General features: G+C 38.8%; 1 long non-coding RNA gene across 1 annotated transcript; it reads right to left on the bottom strand.

Moving 5' to 3' along the window:
* Positions 1 to 12,765: 12,765 nt before the first annotated feature.
* Positions 12,766 to 19,353, bottom strand: LOC309373361. The gene is made up of 3 exons (XR_014169998.1): positions 19,194 to 19,353; positions 18,778 to 18,916; positions 12,766 to 13,107 (listed from the first exon to the last, which is right to left on the bottom strand). It is a non-coding gene; the product is annotated as an uncharacterized lncRNA (long non-coding RNA).
* Positions 19,354 to 20,088: the final 735 nt, after the last annotated feature.

The raw sequence follows: 20,088 nt of genomic DNA, 5'->3' as shown, positions 1-20,088 counted from the left end.
AGACAGAAGGCCTTGGAATTAGAAGACTGTTACAGGCTGGTTCTAATATTAGCCAGAGGGAGGAAGTTGCCTCATGCAGATGATTTTGGGTATCATGAAAGAGTAACAAATGGTGTTGTTGTTGTTATTAACATGTTTACTATTGGAAGTGTCAAAACTTGCATACTACAAATCTTGGCTGTGGGTTGGCACAATTTGCTGTTCTGCTGCGGGCTCTGGCTCTGTCCTTGGCTGTGTTTATTTAGTAATCCTGAGCAACCCTTTGTCTTGCAATCCTTTCTATAATTAAAACTGAAGCAAACTAATTATCTAAAGCATATTTAAAAGGAGGAGGAAGTACTGGATTATATAGCAATTATTGTGGTTCAACTCCTGCACCAAAACATATTGCACTGTACTCAAAATCAGTAAACCTCCTTGCACCAGCAATTCAAATAAGTATCAGTTTAAATATATATAACGTATCATGTTAGTATCATTAACAAAGGTTGCTGTGCATTAAAAGTTCAATCAAAAATCTCAGTTGGAAATGGCCATTATTCTTGTATTGATTTGTGTTCATGGCACTCATCCTAGATGATAGAAAACAGTATCTCTCCTAGAAATTGCTATGGCAATATTGCTTTTTATATCTGCTTTTTTGGCCCCCCATTAAGAATAATTAACTGGATTTGTGTCTCATAATGTGTCCTTAGTATATTGCTAATTATTTGTGTATGCAATTCTTTCTTCAACCTGTTTAGGTCACCAAATTCTTCTGCGATTAACAGACCAAGTGTCCCTATTTTCCAGGGATAGTTCCAGATTTACAGAAGCCATCCCGGTATCTGATTTGATCCCGGAATGTCCCACTTTTCCTTAGAACGTCCCTATTTTAATCAGAGAAATGTTGGAGGGTATGGAGTTATGCGACTCCTGAGCCAAGGAAATAAGTAACTATACAACCTTTAGAATACATCTGAAGATAGCCCTATACAGTATAGGGAAGTTATTTAATGTTTAATGGGTAGCATATTATTATTATTATTATTATTATTATTATTATTATTATTAGATAGGACATCCCTCTCCATCAATTACCTTCTACCTTTACGTGATTGAAATATTGATCTCTAACAACCCAGGAACGTAATTCTCTCAGAGTTTATTAGGGGTACTGCCACAAAAGACCAGTAATGGTGGGCAAGTTCCTTGAAAGACAATTGTGCAGAACTACCAATGTACACAGCTTGTGTACTATGTTTGGAATATGATGTGAAGCCTTAGAATGCAAGTATAGATCTTCTGCAATGCGCCCAAAAGGGATGTATGCTGCTTAGTGGCAAGCCCAGTGTGATGGGTAAAATGCCCCCGAAAGAATTACCACATTATTCCTTACCAGATATGGTAATCCAGTCTTACATTCCCACACATTTGACCAAGGTGAGTTGCCTTGCCCAGATTCTTAGTCCAGGGAAAGGTGCTGTTCCTCACAAGCTCCTTAGTGAGGGAATTTGCTTGAGCAAATGACTACAAGGGAAGTATGTCTTGTTACACACATTTTTGAACTACAAATGTCCCCAACTTTCTTAGTTGTTTGCCTATATTTTATCCCCACCCCGCCCACTCCATGTACTATTAAAAGTCATTGAGGAGAACTATAGTGTAGAGAGAATCAGTTTGTAAACAATCTCTCTGGAGCACCAGCAATTATGTCAGAGAGAAGTGTGAAGGGGAGAAAAAATGGATTTGCTTGATGTTATTGCCTTTCTGAAGATCCAGACTGTCTGGAGCCCCTACTCTTTAGTACTCAAAGAACAGAGTTTACAGTTATGGACTTTCATTATGTTAACATTATTTTCATAAGAGGTGACAGTTAGTATTGGGGAACTGTATTTTACCTGATTTTCACTGAATGATAATGAGGGAGCTGATTCTAGAGTGTTCAGTCAATTAGAGTAATATATATTCAGACTGGTTACTGTGCCCTTGGAAGTTGGTCTTTTTGACAAAGCACATCTAGTCACTTCTGATTTTACTAGCCCAGTGCATCAAATTCTCATTGACAGATGGATAAGCTGAACAAAATCATTAAATGTGACTTAGGGCCCTACTATATGTGATGCCAAATGCATCATTACTCTCTGGCACATCCAGGAAGGGCTGGAGAAAACCCCAGTCTGAAACTGGAAGACTGGGGCCTAGCAAGTACAGACACTACTGAGCTAGCTGGAGATTTAAATCACACCAAATACACACATTTAAAGCATATGTTTTTTTGCAAAGAATACAGGGGACTGTAGTTTCCTCCTCACAGAGCACCCTTAACAAACTTTAGTTCCCAAGATTCCTGATGTGGAAAGTTTTGTGTTTTAAATGTGCACTGGGTGTGCTTTAAATCTATGGGTGTGTCCATCCTAACTCCATATAAATCAGCTTCATACATTCAGTTTTGCATTAGGACTTTTAATATTGAACAAATAACCTCATGATAACCATTGCTTGGATGGGTTATAAAATATTTAACAATATCTAATTTATGTGACTGTTAAAGAGCAAAATATATTTGATGAAATCTGACTTTGGGTTGTATCCAACTCCCTACTCCTACTCAGAGAAGACCCACTAAAATTAAAGAACCTAAGTTAGTATTGTACATTAACATCAATGGGTCTTCTCTGAGTAGCAATAGCATTTGTTCTGATACAGTATCATGGGGCTTTGTAGCTAACACAAGCATAATAAAAAACTATCTTTGCAGCATAAGACCTATGTGGTAGAAATACAAATTCTCAAAAGGATGTGGTTCTCTAATAGGAAGTGCATTACTGCCCTGAATAAGGTCAATCAAATTTCATTATTTTTACATTAATATAGAGACTGAATTTCAGGCAGTTGCAATAAGCTCTGCAGGTAGATGAGATGTGTGTGGGATTATTTCTTGCTGACTCAGCTGACACTCTCAGCTGATAAAGTATATCCTTAGCTTAGCCATGGATATACTTTATTATCTTGAGGTTTTGAAAAGCAGTCATCAGGATCAGGCTGCATGCATTAACATTGTTTGGAGCTGCCTTGTCCCATTAGTAGTAGAATTTCCTAGATGGTTTTTGAAAGATCTGTTTGTCTACCCAATTTCTTATAGAACACACCTACAACACTTTCCGCTTGTTTGGGCAAGAGGCATCCCATTTCATCAAAATGATCCTGGAAACTGAAGTTTTGGAGCTGTCCCCCTTTAAAACAAATGAATCACAATACAGAGAAGATAATTTTGGAACTGCTGTGTCCCACACTAGTGATTAAAAATATAAATCCATAAGCAGTCAATATAACTTTCATTAGCAGTCTAGCTTTTGGGAGGATGGCAAGATATAACAGCTTCAAGATGCCTAGAAAGAAGGTACAACATATATCAAACAGTTAAAACAATAGCATGTATAAAAATAATTTTAAAAAGTACAGTAACACCAGTCCCAAGTTAAATAGCACTAGATTATCAGGGTACACCACTTCCTTCAGGGCCCATCCACACTTTTGCTTTTGTTGTTCCACTGCTGTGTCCTGTTAAAATCTGATGTTACCCACTGAGTCAGATCTGAGTCAGAATATCTGAAGAGAGATTTGCCCCACTTCCTAAACCACTCCACTACTGTGAGAACTTTTTGTTTAAGCCAGGGTAGCTAAAACTGTAGCTCACCAGACTCCAAATTCCTATCAGCTCCTGCCACAGAGGCCATGGAAGATAGCATTAAAATCTATCAACACCTGCACACCATAGGTTTCTCACCCAGATTTGATACTATTTCCTGCTGTTTAACGATATATTAATCAGTAAGATGTTGCCCACTTATTCCATGCCTGATCAAAATACTCAGGAGCCTTTTGTGAGAAGCTCTGTAAAAACACACAGGTAGTTGTATGGCATGATTACCCCCCCCCCCAGTGTAGTTGACATGATCCAATTTTCTGCCTCCATACTATCTGTCTTTCAGAAATATTGGGAGATCCAACCATGAATCTCCCTTCGCCTTCTCTGGTTTGGCAAGTTGATCAAACATGTAGTTGATCAAACATATAGAAGTGGCAAAGGGCTTTTGACTCACCTGTGTTAAGAGTCATCACAATCTAAAAGGGGTATAGTGTAACATTATAGAGTTCCCAATCAATCTCTCCCAGGTTCTCCAAATAATGAATGCAAAGACATAAATACAACTGCAGACCCTCCAAGTGCACCTATTTTCCAGGGACATCCCTGATTTAAAAAAGCCGTCCCAGCTTCTGATTTGATCCTGGAATGTCCCACTTTTCCTTAGGATGTCCCTGTTTTCACTGAAGAAATCTTGGAGGGTGTGAAGTTATCTGCACCCTGAGCCGCCTGAAGGCAATACTGTATAGGGAAGTGTTTTAATGTTTAATGTTTTATTATGTTTTATATATGTTGGAAGCTGCCAAGAGTGGCTGGGGCAACCCAGTAAGATGTGTAGGGTAAAAATAGTAAAATTATCATTATGGAATGGGATGTCCCTATTTTCATTGGATAAATGTTGTAGGGTATGAAAATGGGGGGGGGGGGAGAGGTTCAGCAACTTAGTTTTGTTCAAAACAAAAAAAAATTCCTTCCAGTAGCACCTTAAAGACCAACTAAGTTAGTTCTTGGTATGAGCTTTCGTGTGCATGCACACTTCTTCAGATACACTGATTGGCAGATCACCCATTCCCACCACCCTTCTGAGTAATACCCCACCTTCTCACTATATAGAAGGGTCTGGTGACTTCTGTTTCAGTGTATCTGAAGAAGTGTGCACTTTTAATCTATCAAGACTGTGTGTTACAGTTTCCCCAGAAATACTTTTGCCATTAAATGATAGATTTGTTGCCACTTTTGTCTTGTCTGATCAGGCAGCAGTTGTAGCAGCCTCCACTCAGCCTCAGGCAAACAATTTACAGTGGTACCTCTGGTTAAGAACTTAATTCGTTCTGGAGGTCCGTTGTTAACCTGAAACTGTTCTTAACCTAAGGTACCACTTTAGCTAATGGGGACTCCCGCTGCTGCCGCGCCACCGCTGTGTGATTTCTGTTCTCATCATGGGGCAAAGTTCTTAACCGGAGGTACTACTTCTGGGTTAGCGGAGTCTGTAACCCAAAGTGTTTGTAACCTGAGGTATCACTGTATTGTACACTGGGCCTGCAACTTACGCTCACTTTGCATACACAATCACAACCTTACATGGGTGGGGGAGGAATAAATAAATAAAGGGAAATTCTCCTTTCCCGTCTCTCCATTCATTTACTTATTCCACCCACCCACCTAGTGAGCTTTCTTTGCTTCCTAGCCTCTGGGGGTGTGTGGGAGGCACTGGGAAGCCCTGCACGTCCTTCCCAGAGTCCAGTAAACAATGTACCTTGCTTAAGGGGTTTGGGAAGGAGGGCAGGAATGCTTCCAGAGCCATATGTTCAGATAATATAATACATAATATGATATACACATATTACCATTAGTCAAACCAAAACATTTAACTTAGTATCAAGTTATCTGTGGGGGGAAATGTTTCTGTGTCATTTGAAAAGTTTTATTTTAAAAATAAAGCAAAACACCAAAGTACAATTAGTATGGGTGTTCTAGAAGTTGGGGTATCAAATCTTCCTTACACCATGAAAAAGTTCCAGTTACAGATAGGTAGCCGTGTTGGTCTGCCATAGTCAAAACAAAAAAAATTCCTTCGAGTAGCACCTTAAAGACCAACTAAGTTAGTTCTTGGTATGAGCTTTCGTGTGCATGCACACTTCTTCAGATACTTCTTCAGATACGTGTATCTGAAGAAGTGTGCATGCACACGAAAGCTCATACCAAGAACTAACTTAGTTGGTCTTTAAGGTGCTACTCGAAGGAATTTATTTTGTCATGAAAAAGTTGTGAAGTTTGACTCTATTTTCTGCTATTCAGGGAGAAGCCATCTGAATATTGGCTGGATAAGCAAGAACCACAGTGGGGGAGAAGGCTGAGCCTTCTGTATTAATGCTGAACAAATGGAATCCAGATTTAATATTGTGTGTGGTCTCAGAGATCATAGCAAATTAGGATCCAGAAAATCTGTTTTTGTACTGATATGTGTACCTTTGGTGTTGTTTTTCCTTACTTTAGATGAATTGTATTTTGGTACTACCTTGATTTTGCCGAAAAAAGTATTGTTATGCAGCTCTTTGCAGGCTTCCTCTAACATAGACTTTAGTGTACTGCAAAGTCATATTTTAAATTAAATATGAAACTGACTCTCTTGTGAGTTTTAAAACTGCTTAATTCCACTTTATGTGTTCTGCACCAAAGCACTTCAGCTTGGAGCAAGAGCAGAATCAACAAGTACTCTGAGAGGCTATTTGCAGTGCTTAGCAGGAAACTACTAATAAAGTATCTGGTAAGGTTGTATTCTTTCTAAATTTTTATCTCAGGTGGCAAATTGCTGAAGTTCAAGAAAGATGTAGAACTGAATTCTGAAAAGCAAGAAATTGTATTATTTCTCTGGGTTGAATTCAACTGAGTCTTATGCAGAGAAGACCCATTGAAATTAATGAACCTAAATTAGGAAGAAATCCTAAATATGGAAAGATCAGTCACATTCTAACTTGCTAGTCCTGGTAGATCTAGGGGTTGGACTGTAGCCCAAGTAATGTTTATTAACTTCAATGGGACTACTCTGAGTAAAACTTAGTTGAATACCATCCAGAGTGTAGACACTTCTTCACTCTTGCTAAGCAAAAACTAAAATCAACAGCACATTATGCACTCGGTGTGCAAATTTGCTGGAGAAACTTAGTGAATGTTTTAATGAATATTATGAAACCTCTTTGAAAAGACATAGAGTTGGAAGCTTCCCTAAGGGTCATCTAGTCCAACACCCTTAAGTTAAGGAATCTTAACTAGATTATCCGTGACAGATGGCCATTCATTGTTAAAGCAGATGAAAAATTTCTGCTTGAGCTAATAGAACACTGAACTATAGGTCAAATATAACATAAATGTACTGGAATTCTACAAACTGTACATCTCAGGAGAAATTTTCTGCACTCAGGAAACAAGCACTAAGAATAGCATCCCTGTTTGGAGTGACCTACTGCTGCAAAGCATTCTTTCAAAGCTGGTCCAGGCCAAGAACCATCTTGGTGCCAGATTGTCAGATGACAACTGAGAGAGTGGCATTAACATCAGTGCAACCAGACTTGGCAAGACTCACAAAGGAAAAGAATCATCAAACAAGAAAGAGATTATGTCTGAAGGATAAGGATGGCTATAAGGAGAGCTGGATGCTACATGAAGTGATTTGTATCAAAGCTAAGAAATTTATTGTGCATGTTTCTCTTTAGCCCTGCCCTCTTTGCCTCTGCCCCCCCACCATTTTGCCATCAGCTGGTTGGCCAGGTATGAATACAGCCCTTAGGTTGAAATGGGCTCCCCAACCTGGATATGCAGGTTTTTTTCTCCCCTTATTTGCGTTTTAGTATTAAATGAAACTGTACCACATCCAGTTTGGGGCACCAGAGTTTAAGAAAGATATTGACAAGCTGGAACATGCACAGAGGAGGGTGACCAAAATGATGAAGGATCTGGTAACCAAGCCTTATGAGAAATAGTTGAGGAAATGGCATATGCTTAGCCTGGGACAGAGGAGACTGAGAGAAGATAGGATAACCATGTTCAAATATCTCACGGGCTGTAGTATGGAGGTTGGAGCAAGCTTGTTTTCTCATGCTTCAGAGGGTAGGACCCGAACCAATGGCTTCAAGTTACAAGGCGATTCTGACTAAACATCAGGAAGGACTTTCTGACAGGAAGAGCTGTTTGATAGGGGAACAAACTCCCTTGGAAGGCGGTGGAGTCTCCTTCCTTGGAGGTTTTTAAGCAGAGGTTGGATGGCCATCTGCCACGGATGTTGTACTTGAACTTCCTGCATTGCAGGGGGTTGGACTAGATGACTCTTGGGATCCCTTCCAGCTCTACAATTCTATGATTCTATGTTATGGAAATCTATAAAACATTGATAATATTAATTAAATTCTGAAAAAATTGTTATAAGAGTATAAATGAATATTGTATTATAATTATATCATTTTGATCTGTATTTAACTACACAGACACATTTAAGTAAACTTTGTTACTCAGATTTTTGTGTGTGGTGGGAATAATGGGGAGTAGGAAGCTACAGTAGCAAAGCCTCCCAACTAAATTCCAGCTGTGATCATAGCTACACACATGCCCTCTATCTCTTATTTGCAGTGCTAAAGCATCTAAGGCTTGCCCTCTAGGGATCCGATGTGGAAACAGTGAACTTTGTAGGAGCATTATGATGCGCACCTCCACCTAGGATTGTGCATCAACTGGTGTGTACCCAGAATAACAAGGCGAACCATGATCTCACATTCCCTAGTCCGATGGTGCCATTACCAAGGCATCTAAAGGCAGAACAGGGACCCCCTAAGTGTCTGAGTCACTCTGTAACTTGAGTTTCCCCAATAAGTTAAATGCATAATAACCCTTCCCCTTTCCTTTCTGAGAAATAAAACCAAACTGACTGAGCTCAGTGCTGGAGAGGGGAGGGGATGGACAGTGGAGGGAGCCTTCATTTTGATGGACAGGTCTTGCTTGTAATGACAGTAAATTATTTTCTGCCGTCACTCCAATCACAATGATTTGATGAAGCAAGTAAATAGAGTTGTTCTTCATGTCCCAAGAATAAATTTTGGTCACACCTTGATTTGTTTCGAATGAGGCAAACTGTAAGCCCAAGGTAGGACAACATGCTAAGCCAAACCATGGCTTAGCTCATTGCAGCACAGCAAGACTGAAGGAGGACCGAACTGGAAGCCTGCATGCTTGTATGTTCATGCTAAGGCATAGTTTGGCTTTGCATTATATGCAAACAGAGCTAAATAATAGTAAAAAACCCATTGTTTCATTTCTTTCTGCAAAATAGCTTCATTACTGGAGCTAGAGTTCCCATCTAGGATTATTTTCAGTCATTTCCTGAATACTAGAGAACTTCAGCTTCACTGCTGACAGTCACAATATCTCCCAAATAACACATAACCCAGAGAAATGAATCATTCTGTTGTTTCCTGGATCAGCTTAGCAAAACACAGGATTTCTTAAATGTTGCCTAAAAAAAACATATCATCTTCACCTTTGTCTCCCTAAAGATGTTTCTTTCTCTTACAGTATCCATAGTAACTGTAAAGACTTAGGATAATAGTAAAAACATGGGGGTCAAATGCTAAATTCTGACTCATTCACAGTGCAACACTATACATGTCTACCGTGAATTAAGTTCCATTGTTTTCTTCCTGGCCATTGATAATGCTAGCTGGGGATGATGGGAGTTATAATGCAAAATAAAGCATCAGGTTGGAGAAAACCATTTTATAGTTTTCTTAGCTGCCTTGTGGACCCTTAATGGTGTAAAAGTGGGATGTAATTGTTTTAAATAAATAGTCTTCTTATTTGGGTACCAGAAAAAAGTTTTGTGTTCTTTCAAGGTTATTAGTTTTTATTAACCCATTATTAAATACTCATCTGATTGTAATACTGTACTAAAATTCTTGTCGGGGTGGATCTTTATAATTGTTCAGGTGTGGACAAATATGTAGGAAAAACTCAGAGAGAACAAGGGAATTAGAGTGTCAAAATGTTTTATGTTGTCCAATGCATTTTGGAATTAAGAAATTTCTTCATTGTAGCAACATATACTTCTTAGCAGCTCCTCTCTGTAAACATGCCCCAATGGTTCCATGTGAGCTGCTCCTCCATTTTGTGGAGACTTTACCCCCCCCCCATTTTGTGGAGACTTTACTCATCTCCTGTTTTTCTGGTTTAATGCACACATCTCAAATTACAAGTGCTGAAATGTGCTGGCTGTACATTTATTTTACTTATTATCAGTACTTACAGGATACTCCGTTACAGAGTTAGGATTGCTCATGACAAGAGATAAAGCAGTTTAAAATTTATACTGCTGTTTCTTCTGGAATGGTGGTTTTTGCCTGTTCAAACAATACAACAGGCCTGAAGATGGTCTTTCACACTGTTTAGATTAAGATATCAGAAAAGAAGCAGCATTTTATTTTAAGCCATGGAACATAAGGTATATAAAGTGCCTTGAACAAAGAGGATTTTATCTGTTTGTACAATATTACACAAAACAGTACACAGCTCTGGTTATATATGATGTACAGCAGTCTTTGTGGCTCCTTGAGAGCTTTTCATTGAAAGACCTACTTTTCAAAAGAGTAATTGCTTGCTACCCCAGGAATTCAAATTGAATTTAAAGGAAATGTTTTGCTAGATGAACATTTAACACCCAAACATGGAAAAAAGATGGTTAACTGTAGGGCTTTGAAAGTAGGAAAGAAACATGTAATTATTTTGTTTTGTGTGAAAGATTACCGTAATTTTTTAAAAACCTACTTTAATCAAGAACCCAACATTTGTGAAGGAGAATATTTGTTTAAGGTGTGCAAAATTTAGGCTGCTTGCACATTACTGGCTTAAAATGCAGGTATGCCTTTCTTTTTCTCAATTTGGATCAAAGCTGGTTGGGAAGAAACTCATCAAAACATAGTATTTCATAAGAAGAAGAAGGGTAGATATTGATGTGGCTAATATTGTGTGCACACTGCTTCCCAAACTAGTGGTGGAAGCTCAATGGATGCAGAATAAATGGGAGTGTGTCATTGTGGAGATTAAATATTGACTCTTGAAGATACTTTGGGCCTTTTTGTGTATGCAGAAGAAAAATAACACTCCTTGTGAAAGTGAAAAATTATTTAATCTGTTGCAGTACAGTAAAAGACCTTGTGTTGGGGGTGGGGAGGAGAGGGTGATCTCACACAAAAATGGAACTTTATTATTCTCTCCCTTAAAACATCTATTTTTAATAGAAAAGAAGGAAATTGTTGGCTGTACATGGGTAAGTAACAGATATGGTAAAGTTGCTTAAGTAAGACGGTTAATTACATTTTATCACGTGGTTAAATGCAATTATAATGCTGAGTTCTGACCATCAGGCGAGGCTGAATAAGGCACACTAGCATACCAAACACAAGAGACTGTATTATTTGGCATCTTGTTTGCTTTTGCCATTCCAGTGTTTCACATTCACATGACTGGTTCAGTATGAGGCTTTTAAATACTCAGATACACTCTACTATGCATGTGCTACATTTTTAACCACACTTTCCCTTGTAGTACTAGCTTGAAGAAAAACGGAGAGAGAGAAAACACCATTTAATCTAATGAAGCCTCTTATCTTGTTAGTTATGGACAACTGTAGTTAGCTAGTAAGTGTGGAATGAGTCTTTTTCCTTTTGGATTTTGAAGAGAGAGAAGATGGAGAAATGTAGATATTTTTATAAGCTCTCTGGAGGATATGGACCCTACATTACATAAATATTTGGAGAAACTGCAATTGAAATTGATCCCAATTAAGTCCTAGATATGTCAAAGGGCAATAAAGTTCATTGTTATTAAATACAGGAATACTTTTTTTCTCAGAAAAAGCTTTTAAGAGATATAAGCATCCTAATAAATATGGAGTTTTTTTTAAGAAAAGGAGAGCAGCAGGTTGAATGATCTATTCTTAAAATAAATACTGCAGTAGTATTCCCCTACAGTGAGCCTTTGTTAATATTGGTTAAAAGTATTTGTAAATCTGTTATTTAAAAAAACAGAAAAAATGCTAAGGCTTCCAGGCCGACTCTGTTCACAAAACACTTTAGCCAGAGTGTTTGGAACTGAGCTGAGTTCACGTGAGCATAAATGGAAATATTCTGGCTCTTCTGGTTTGCAGGTCACAGATACTATCTAGATGGGTGGTGTTTTATAAAGCATTACGGATACCATAAATCAATTAAAGTACTTATTAAAGAATTATTACATGTACTGGTTTCTCACAGGAATAGGGAATCTCAGGCCTCTTTATCTGCCGCTTGAAATTCTCCCAAGCCATTCTTCTTTCCAGACCACACCCCTCAACAACATGCCTCTGCACACTCCTTGAGTGCTTTTGCCTGACTGCACTGTGCCCTTGAACTGTGTGTGTGTAAACCCCAGAGTTTTGCATGACTGGAATGTAGCCTACTGGTCAAAGGAATCACATACAGTCAAAAGTAAGGGTCAGGCATTTGTCTCTGGCCATGCCCACGACTGGTGTGTCATGTCTAGATAGTTGCCTACAAAAGAATATGACCCTTGAGCTGAAGAACATTCCCAATTCATGCTTTAGGATAAGATCACATTGGGGTTGTATAGTCTCCTTGTAATATTTGCTTTATTTGCAAATATATAAGCAGAGAATATTGGAAGCAAACAGACACCTCTGCATCACATCTAAGTGTAGGATTGCAGAGACCCAGGTTCAACATGAAGTTCACTGGGTGACCCTTGGCCAGTTACTGTCTTTCTTATCTTCCAGGTTATGGGAAAAGAGAACCATGTGTATGCCTCCTTGAGACGCTTGGGATAAAGGTGGAACAAAAATAAATAACTAATATATATATAACTGAATAACATCAGATTCCCAGAAAGATTTTCTGACTCCAGTTCATCTAGAGTTCATCTTCCATCAACTCAAGTCCTTGTTGCCCTTGTGTCTGTTTTTCATGGCAAATAACAACCCAGGCTGGATTTTTTGGCAGGAAACCACTACAGGCCCCCAATCCAAACTGGGACCATGATCTGCATCAGGGTCCTGAACACCTGTTTTTCTTTCAAAGCAAAAGGAAGAGGTCAGCTTAAGCAAACTTCAAAAATAAGTTTAATGCAATGCATACTTTTGACCCTTCAATCTGTTTGAATAGGAACTATTTGCTCTTTGAGTTTAGCTCAGACCTCAGCTTATATCTGCGTCTTAAGGGATCCAAGATGGAATTTCAGAGAGATCATCTTCATTATGCCTGCTTGCATCTTCCTTTTCAGTATGTTGTGATCTCATCTCCATAGTATAGTCCTTGGAGAACGTGCCTGGGGTTTGTAGACAGTGTTGGAAAGTATCCTTTCAGAGTCTTTTTTTTGGAGTCATTGCTAGTTGTCTCAAAATGCAGTTTGAGGTCATCCCTTGGATAATAGATGCATCTAGATTACTGGATAAGGTGGAAAGAGCAGAATTCTTAAGGCACTATTCCATAACAGTTGACAGAATCATTGTGCATTTTGGACATACAAAAATTATTTCTGACAGCCGCTGGCATGATACATTGCACAATGTTAATACATTAGCTTCTCCAGCAAGCTCTTTCCACTGCTGTATGTAGCAGGATGTGATGGAAGGATGGCTGGGCTGGTGGGGGGTGGGGCAGGGAGAAGAAATCTGAATGAACATGTTGATGAAAAGTAGTAATTCTTGAATGCAAAGATCCTAGTTTGGGGCAAGTGCCCTTTGGTGAAAGAACCCTGGCAAAGATTTAACATGGCAAAACAGGTAGTGAAGTAAATTGTGGAAATATAGGCTGTAAAAACTTTAAAAATGTGCCCCTCCAGAATGTCACCTTTAAAAGCTTCTTCCAGAGTTCCTCACTTTCCCTAGCACAGAAAAAGACCACACATTTAGTAAGTTATAAAATGGTTTACTTACAAACTCTCTTTAGGTCAGATTCATGAGCTTTTCCATTCAGCGGTCAGAAAAGTTGCACAGGCAATAAAACATAGCTTGGTTACAAAATGGTTAAATTTCCTGAAATATTAGCATAGGAAAATGTTAGTTTCAGACTCCAGTCTTGTCTGAAACAAAAGAGACTGGTTAAAGCCATGTGGCTGAGCTGGAGTAACCAGCTCAGACTTCCTCACATACCAAATCCATAGGTAGACCAACAGAAACACTTGATTGCCCATTTCCTCCCAAGGTGAAGGGAAGTGACATAGCTAAGCCTGGCAGGACAGCTTATTTATTGTTTTAAGTAATCAATTATACTTAAGCATATTGGTTATATGAAGCTGGTTATCCCACAGGACCAACATTAGGCAATTTTTCTGTATACTTTCTGTGAAAACATGTACACCCATTTACTGTACTTCCCTTAATACTTTGAAATAAGTACAGTGGTACCTTGGTTTTCGAACGTCTTGGAAGTTGAATGTTTTGGTTTTCGAATGCCAAAAACCCAGAAGTAACTGCTTTGGTTTTCGAACGCTTTTTCGAAGTTGAACGTGCCACATGGCTTCTGTATTGAGTTTCCCGGAAGTAAATGCTTCTAGAAGTAAATGCTTCAGTTTTTGAACGTTCAGAAGTCAAAAGGTCTTCTGGAACAGATTACATTCGAAAACCGAGGTATTTTGGAGAACTCAGAATAAACATTTCCCTTATTTTCCTGCTCCAATTTTTTTTTAATGGTCCTACTTTAGAAAATAAAACATGTACCTTGCTAGCATATATTGACGATTCTAAAAATAAAATTTTACAATACACAAATTATACTATTAAATCACAATTACCAGCTCCATTTCAGATCAATATTTTCTAGTTTGCTGTAGAATGCAAACTTTTCTCCCCCTCCTATTTATTTTATTTTACATTTTATTTTATTATACACAGTGTTGTGTGGCCATGTAGGTCATTTGCCCCCAGCTGATTCTGAAATAGCCAACTTCTTATGTTTTGTAAACTATTTTGTGTCTTAGAACCATAGCCAAATATTTTGACAAGGACACATAGACATGGCGGCATGTCTTAACAATAGCTATCACCTTAAGGTAATATTTTTGTATATTATCTTTATGTTCTCCATAGATGAAGGAAGAGTTGGCTGTGCTTTTAGAAAAAAGGCAAGATTCAACTTTTTTTTTCTTTTTTAAAGGAAGTTGAGAATGTGTTACTAATTGTCTCTGGTGTTTATATTTCCAAGCAAAGACTCTCAGCCAATAAGTAACATTTCCAAATTGGTTATGAGACATGTTTGGAGGTGTATTTTCTTTAATGATTTCTTAAGTGAAAGCTTGGCCTGCCTGTGCCTATGTTTTGAGTAAGGATCATCAACTGCCCTTTTTTGGATAAAAACTGAATCCAGCCCCGAGGAGGTGTAGATGAATAAAGGGACTGATATGAGACAGCTAAATCATGCATTGGCAGAAGCTCATTCCAAAACCTTTGTGTCAAATCCAAAAGCTTTGGGAAGAGCACTCTACACATTTTTAAACTCTGGTTGTTGTTATGTTTTTTTTTAAAAATGCCCTTATCTATTCATTCCTGAAACCCCTGGATTTACCATTATAACTAAGAGCAAAATATGGCTTTTTTTGTCTGGTTACATAGGGAATAATTTTTATTGGAGGAATTAAAGTGAATGAAATTTGAAGCTATACTAAAGGGATAATTGTTCTAATCCAACAGCTGTGTACACCTTACCATTTACTCTGGGTCCTGTGCACTCCCACCTATGGCATGGGTTGCCAGCACCTGGGGCAAGGTGCAAAAGGGGGAAGTGGCATCACCAGGGGGAAGGGGGCTAACGCATTGCTCTGGGTGCGCTTCCCGATTTTTAGTGCAACTTCTGAAATGCGGGCTCTCCCAGGAGGTGCTGGACACAGACTCCTTGGTGCCATGACTCACCCTGCACCAGCCACTTCAGCTCTCCGTAGTGCACCCACAGGAAGTTCCGCTGGCCCAGGCCAGGAGCTGGCATGTTGCCAGCCAAGGCTTGTACAGCTTCCTTTTCATCCGTGCCAGGCCCCCACCCATGTATTTTTAGAGCAGAGGTCAAAACTCAAGAGTTGGTCTGTGTTCCTCTTGGACAGCATTTTATTTATTTCCTCAGAAAGACTTGAGTGATACAATTCCCCTTAAATGCCCCTGGGAATGGCACTACATCCAGGCATTCTGGGGAAATAAATATAGTGGCTGTGAGCCTGGAAGTGAGTGCAGAATGGAGTCTATGGGTTTCCTTTGGGCACATGGCTACCATATTTATTTTCCCAGAATGCCCATTGGAAAGCTGCTATTGTTAAAGCAATTTAACATTCAGTAGCCATAACCATTCTGAGGGGAATGACACTTGGAGAAGGGCCTTCACGGAAGAGCTCAAAAAACACGAGTAGATAGACTGGTCCTTCAAGTACCCTGGTCCCAAGCCATGAATTAGCTTAAAGGTAAAAGGCAGCATGTTTCCTTAGGATATCCCTATTTTCACTGAAGAAATGTTGGAGGGTATGGAGTTATCCGACCACTGAGCTGTCTGAATGCAAACCTATATAGGGAAGTTTTTTTTTTAATGTTTAATGTTTTATTATGTTTTTATATACCGGTATGTTGGAAGCTTCCCAGAGTGGCTGGGGCAAACCAGTAAGATGTGTGGGGTATAAATAATAAAATTATCATTATGGAATGGGAAGTCCCTATTTTCATCAGAGAAATATTGAAGGGTATGACATTGCCTAATCTAAACATTTACTGGTTTGAGTATTTAGTCCTAATATGAATAGAACAATGCAAAATAGGGATATTGAAATACCCATTTCCATAATAAAATGCTCTGCTGAAAATATTTATTCATAAATCTGTTTTAAAATCATTGTGTACCTTGAACCTTCACATTGGAGTGAATGGATTGGAAGCTACATTGCTACTTGGCCTTAAACATCTCAAGAGACTTAAACGTTAACATCTGTTTTGTATTTAGCATTTGTGGAAGTGCTTGTTCTGGTAAAATGAAACTCTTAGCTAGTTAGTGACAAAAGAAAATAAAAACCTACCTTAGAAAAAGGAGGCTAGAAAGACTGCTGGATGTATGAATTCAAGGTTCCCAGACCACAAGAATTTTAATTGCCATAGCATATAAAGACTTCTTAGTTGAAGAGTGTGTAACAGAAGGCCTATTTAGTTATGTTTACTTTAGGCAGTGTAGCAATTAAGATTTCTGTGTACAGGAGCTATTCAGTGCAGGGGTTTTTTCATTTTAAATTGACAGGGTTTTAAAGGCAGAGCTACCTTCTGCTTTTCTCTAAATCAGTGGAAATGGTTTTCCTAAGTATCCCACATGTCTTCCCCTTAGTGCATTAAACCAGTGTTCAATCGACACTGCCACTGCTTAGTATTTAATTTGGTGCATAGAAGACCAAGAGAACAATAGTAATACTAATATCTGACAATTGGTGTGTGCATTTTTCCATATTAAAGCTCAGCATTATTTCTCCTCTAATACAGATAGAGTACTGTTTCAACTGTGATTATTCCCCTGCTTGGCAGTTATGCATTTAAGAAAAAATAAAGACTAACACTTTATTATTATTATTATTTTAAGTTTTCCCAGAACTGTGTGAATTGGGGAAGCCATTTTGCAAATCCCCTTAGCATTTTTCATGCATTAGTTATATGATGGTGATCCACGAATAGAAAAGTACGATAAGCAGACTGAACCTTCTGGACCTGCCCCTAAAGAAAGATCATCTGAGCATGAACAGCTGCTCAAATGTAGACACCCTTTGCAGATGTCCATGCTCAGTGTGTAGACATTAAAGCTAGGGATGCCCTGTGTTTGAAGATAGGAACACTGATAGAAGGTACAGCCTCACTTCCTCCTCTACCTGTGAATCCCCATTATATGATTGGGTGAATGTGTAAACGTGAAATTCTCAAACAGATTTTGTTATGAAGTTTTAGTAAGCCTCTCCACTCCCTCCATCCCAAAGTAGAATGTATAGAATATGGGGGGGGGGGAAAATAAATGAACTCATTTAGCTGAATTTGCCCTGGGTGCACACCTCAGCTATCTGTTGTAAAAATTTCCATTCTAGCAAGACAGACACTAGTGATGCTAATATTAAAATCTACCGAGGCTTGTGATTCTCTTGATGTCTTTTGAATTCCTTTTTACTATGAATGTAGCACTGTGAAATTTATTTGTGTGTGTGTGTGTTTAAAAGTATTTCTACTGCACAGACACAAAAAAATTAATTTCATTTGTCCCATGGATTTTATTGGCACCTCAGAAGTATCCTCATAGTTTCCTACTGTGCAGTGATTGAATTTTTGAAATATGAGTTTGCCCTCTGTTGGAAAAAGTAAGATGAGATTTGCAGCCTTTCATAGTATTATCTACCTTAAGACTTCTCTATTTTAGATGCGAACAAAAGGCACAGATGGATTGCAACCCTAAATATATGAAATATCCAAACTGTGTCTATCCCAGATAGTACAAAGTTGTTTGATTCCTGTCTTGTAGTTCTGATTTATTTGTAACCCAAGTCTTATGTATTGAAACGTGCATAACAAAATGCCTATATGCTCAGGAAAAAAATTAATTTTCATGCTGAACATAGCACACAACTATGTACGTGAGTCTTCCCCCCCCCCCACAGCCATTTATGAAACGGCATTTCCCCTATTTTTCATTTATGTTGCTTGTCTGTGCCTACAAATAAGCTTGTTTATCCCTTTGAAGGTCAAGTGGTGTGGATAACTAACCAGGCTCAGCCAACCTTGATTTTCCTTTGCCAAAAGCTGACCCCAGCTAGCTGCTTTTGTAATCAATGTATCTGAAGTACTCAAGAAACAAGTCAAACAAACCTAAGGTCTGATTGTTATCTCAACTACATTAGTAACATCCTGGCAAAGACGTTTGCTTGTTGGCAGGATTGTAGGCCTGCCTATTTGTAAAATAGGATATAAAAATCCGAATTTTAGGAATAGGTTGAGAATGACTTTTTCTTTTCCAACTATTAGAATGCAGTGAGTTGAAATACTATTTTTTATAGAAGAGAAGGACTATAGGGGGTGTCAATTTTTCACTTAAACTGGGGAAATGTTCAGCTATTTTACTCACTGAATGTTATTTGCTGAACCAGTGCGTTGTACTAGGAGAACCAGTGTGGTGTAGTCGTTAGAGCCCTGGACTATGAGCTGGGAGACATGGGTTTGAATCCCCACTTGACCATTAACTTCACTGGGTGGTCTTTGGTCAGCTGTGAAAAGGTGGGATATAAATGCAGTAAATAAATACTATCAGTCCTAGCTAGAATGTCCAGTGGTCAGGGGTGATGGGAGCCCATGGCATCTGGAGGGCTGTAGTTCCCGATCCCTAGCTTAAGAAAACCTACTATGAAAAGCTCTAACATAAGTTAGAGCATTCAGGAAACTAAAACAACATTCCTGAGCATTCAGGAAACTAAAACAACAGCACACGTTATTAAAATACATAATGGTGCCTTTAATACAAATTACTAATAAATATATACTTACATCGCTACCTCCTCCTCCTGACACACCTCCCCACTCAGGACTGACTGCCTATCACCCACTGCCCAAACAAACTCACAGATCCCACCCCACCCCCGAATCTTACAACAAAGAGGAGTTCTAGAAGCTGCTGACATCACCCTTGTCTCTCACTCTAGGTTTGCTTTCATGGAGAGGCAGGCATCCTTGGGCTGCCCACAGCACTCAAATCAGCCATACAACACACACCAATCCCAGGCTACAGCACATCTGGTTTAGTGAGTTTTCCAAGGAGTCCAAAGGATGGCATTCACAGCTCTTTCTCTGGCCTTTGTACATAATCTCTTTTCTGGCTGCTTTGCTGTCCCTACAGCAGGGGTTGTATTTTCATATCTATAGTATTAAAGTGATAATTAGTTGTGTTGATCCCCAAAAGCTAGGGGTACAAAACAAGCATAGCATCTATTTGTGTCTACTACAGGTCCTCAGGATTTGACCCTACTTCTGCACATAGTTCCCTTCGGAATGAACTTTTGGTGACACAATCTGTAAAGCTGCATGCTTAGGCAAATGAAGCTGATTTGGAATATTCAGTACAGACCTTCTGGAAGACTACTGCTTTAAGATTTCTGTATACCAGAGCTATTCAGCATACATTTTCCTCTCTTTTAATTGGATAAGATTTTAAAGACAGAACTACCTCACTACACCTTATTGTCAATGAAAGAGCAGAATGTGAGTTGAAATTTTTAAGCAGCCTGCAGCTCAAGAACTCAGAAACATTAGAGCACACACAAGCATCACATTTTTCTCCTCTGTGGGTATATGTCCCCCCCCCTTTACTTACCTCACTTTCCCCTGGTGAATGAGGTAATCTCTACATTATAAATTTGTAAAGGCCTTTAGGAGCCTCTGATAT

The sequence above is a fragment of the Podarcis melisellensis genome (genome assembly GCF_964234715.1).
Source record: "Podarcis melisellensis genome assembly, chromosome: 7".
Classification (NCBI taxonomy): domain Eukaryota; kingdom Metazoa; phylum Chordata; class Lepidosauria; order Squamata; family Lacertidae; genus Podarcis; species Podarcis melisellensis.
This window is presented reverse-complemented; position numbering and strand designations above follow the sequence as displayed.